Here is a 3,603-nt window from a genome sequence, read left to right as displayed (position 1 = left end):
ATGGCTCGTTTGATGTGTTGTCTCAAAGCAGCTTGTGTAGGGGGGATGTTTTCCAATGATCTTGACTTTCGTGTGAAAAGATGTTTCCGTGCCTCATTGACACCTACACATGCACTTGTTCTGTCACAAATGAGAACAACAAAGCATTCCAGCTGTGACAAAGACAGGTCACTCAGTTCTTGTGGCATTTGCAACATTTCGTGAAAAGCCTCCGTGACTTCTGGGTACACAAGCCACGTGTCCCAAGCAGTCTTTTTACCACGGCCACAGAATGCTGATGTTGTATCACAGCCAGTGAAAGAATGAAATGTGAGCAAAGCATCACTAGTGGAAGGACCAAGAGCAGCAACCACCTTGTGGATGCCAATATAGCAGAAAGTGCTACCAGTTCCAAAGGCTATCCACATTTCTTCAAGGTCAACTTTCTGAAATACAGCTACTGCCAAGACGATCACATCTGAATCCACTGTTCTAACTAACACATTCTTAAGTCCCTTTTTAGCAGCATCTGCCACATGAAGGAATAGCCTTGTGTCTGCCTCCTCTTGAGTGCATGGAACCAAATTACTTACATCACAGCCAACAGGAGAGCTGAGGACATTTTTTTCGTTTGTGGCATATACTTCTTTGCCAGGAGCTAATGCCATGGCAGCAATTTGAACAGAAAGAAAGTGGAACAATTCTGTTTTGTTTTCACTAACAGATAAGAAATCCTTCCAGTTTAATGATTACATTTATGTAGTTTACCTGGGTATCTATTAGTTACAGTTCATCTGCCATTTCCCAATTTTACGTTATTATCATTACGTTTTTTGTTTATTTCATTCATTTACCTCTATGGGTGTATATCTATTTATGTTTATTTACTTGATTATGCCTTAATACATGCATATTTATACTTACTGTACATTTTTAGCAAAATTGCTCCCAAAAACACACCCATTTCAGCTCTCATGCATAGAAATGTCCTATTGATGACCTCAATGACCTCTAATTGACCTCCAAGGTCAAACTGAGAGTGCCTCCAGATCTTAAATTAATTGTTATGCCCTCAAGAACAAACCCTGAAAGTTTCATGCTTTTATCATCTTGTGCACGATTCATCTGCTTATCTGCTCTACTAAGTGGTTCTTTATGGTAATGTCATTGAGGCCCTGGTAGTCAATGCAGGGCCTCAGAGTCTTATCCTTCTTCTCCACAAAAAAGAACCCTGCCCCTGCAGGAGAGGAGGAAGGGCAGATGATGCCAGCAGCCAAAGAGTCATTGATGTAGATCTCCATGGCCTCTCTCTCAGGGGTGGACAAGAAGTACAGGCATCCCTTGGGAGGGGATGTGCCAGGCTGCAGGTCAATGGCACAGTCATGCAGACAGTGAGGGACCAGGAACATAGCCTTGGCCTTACTGAACACTTCCCTGAAGTCATGGTATTCAGGAGGGACCCCCAACACATCTGGAACAGAAATGGGTGAAGGCAAGTGCAAAGCCATAGCAGCATGCTTGAGGCAGACCTGGTGACAGGAAGGACTCCATCCAAAGATAGCACCAGTCATCCAGTTGATATGTGGGTTGTGACATCGAAGCCAAGAGTACCCAAGGATCAAAGGGATGTTAGGTGACCGCAAGATGTGGAATTGGATGGTCTCAAGATGGTTGTCTGACAGGAGCATGCAGACTGGAGTGGTCTGATGGGTGATAGTCCCCAGAAGATGACCATCAAGGGCATTGGCTGGAACCGGGAGAGAGAGAGAGGAACCTGGTCCAACCCCAACTGGCAGATGAGTCCTTCATCAATGGGGCCCTTGATGTTGGCATCAGTCCCAGGGCCAATGAAAGTGGCGAGGGCATGAGAATCAGGAGGAGCAAAGATGGGATGAAGATTTTTCAGTTTATCAACAAATGCGTGAGAAAAATATTGAAATGTTTAAAAACAATGTTAGTCAAAGAAAGATAAGAAGGGATTTGGATATTTCACCCTTTACATTACATAATATCATTAAACAACTCAAGCAATGTGGAGGAATTTTGGTGCATAAAGGGCAAGGGCACAAGCCTAAGCTGAATACCTGTGATCTCCGATCCTTCAGATGGCATTGCATCAAGAACCCTCATTCATCTGTAGCTGATATAACCACATGGGCTCAGGATTACTTTGGCAAACCTTTATCAAGCACTAGAATACAGAGTTACATGCACAAATGCCAGTTAAAACTTTGCTGTGCAAAAAGGAAGTCTTATGTTAACTGTGTCCAAAAGTGCCATTGACTTCTCTGGGCTTAGAGGAATCTGGGATGGACCATCACACAGTGGAAATGTGCATTGTGGTCAGACAAATCAGCATTCCAGGTATTTTTTGTACTAATCCCATTTTTCCAGAAAAGTTGGGATATTTTCCAAAATGCAATAAAAACAAAAATAATTGATTTGTTAATTCACGTGAACCTTTGTTTAACTGATAAAAGTACAAAGAAAAGATTTTCAATAGTTTTACTGACCAACATAATTGTATTTTGTAAATATAAGCAAAGTTAGAATTTGATGCCTGCAACACACTTAGAAAAAGTTGGGACAGAGGCACTATTAGCATTGTATTACATCACCTTTCCTTTGAATAACACTTTTTAATCATATGAGATCTGAGGATACTAATTGTTGCAGTTGGAATTTTTGTCCATTCTTGCTTGATACAAGACTTCAGCTGCTCGATAGTCCGTGGTTGCTGTTGACTGATTCTTCTGTTCATGATGCACCATACATTCTTAACAGGAGACAGATCTGGACTGGCAGCAGGCCAATCAAGCATGCACACTCTGTGTCTATGAAGCCACACTGTTGTAGCCCATGTAGAATGAGACCTGGCACTGTCCTGCTGAAATAAGCATGGACTTCCTGGGAAGAGACATTTCCTTGATGAATATGTCTCTCTAAAATTCCAATATATTCCCCAAGATATCAATGATACCTTCATACAAATGCAACTTATCCATGCCGTGGGCACTGATGCACCCCTATACCATCACAGATGCTGGCTTTTGCACCTTTCTCTGATAACAAACTGGATGGTCATTGTAACAACTTCCTGTGTTGGGATACAGAGGAACTGGGAGGCAGGCTTCAGAATAGGTGCATTTATTCTTTATTTTCACTTTTCAGTGACCACCTAGCATATGAATGCACACACACACACACACACACACACACACACACACACACACACATTGAGGAATGCAGCTCTCTCTTTCTTGTTACTAGCCATCTGCAAGACACACAGAGATGCACGTTAATAGATAGCCAGTAATTAGACACAGGTGTAACTTGTGATGTTACCTGCTGGTTCAACCTGACTCCTCGCCGTTCACAGCTGATGCTCGACCACACCCTCACTGCCACAGTCATGTTCACCTTTGGCACTGAGATCTTGACGTCTGGTTTTCCCAAAAACAAGCCAAAATGTGGATACATCTGACAACAGCACATGTTTCCACTGTCTTTACCGTAGGTCCATCTGAGATGAGTTTGGGCCCAGAGAAATCAACAGCATTTCTGCATAGAATTGATGAATGACTTCCTCCTTGTGTAATACAGTTTCAGGTTATATTTCTGGAT

The sequence above is a fragment of the Neoarius graeffei genome, chromosome 19, assembly GCF_027579695.1.
Source record: "Neoarius graeffei isolate fNeoGra1 chromosome 19, fNeoGra1.pri, whole genome shotgun sequence".
Classification (NCBI taxonomy): Eukaryota; Metazoa; Chordata; class Actinopteri; order Siluriformes; family Ariidae; genus Neoarius; species Neoarius graeffei.
Note: the sequence above shows the minus strand (reverse complement) of the source record.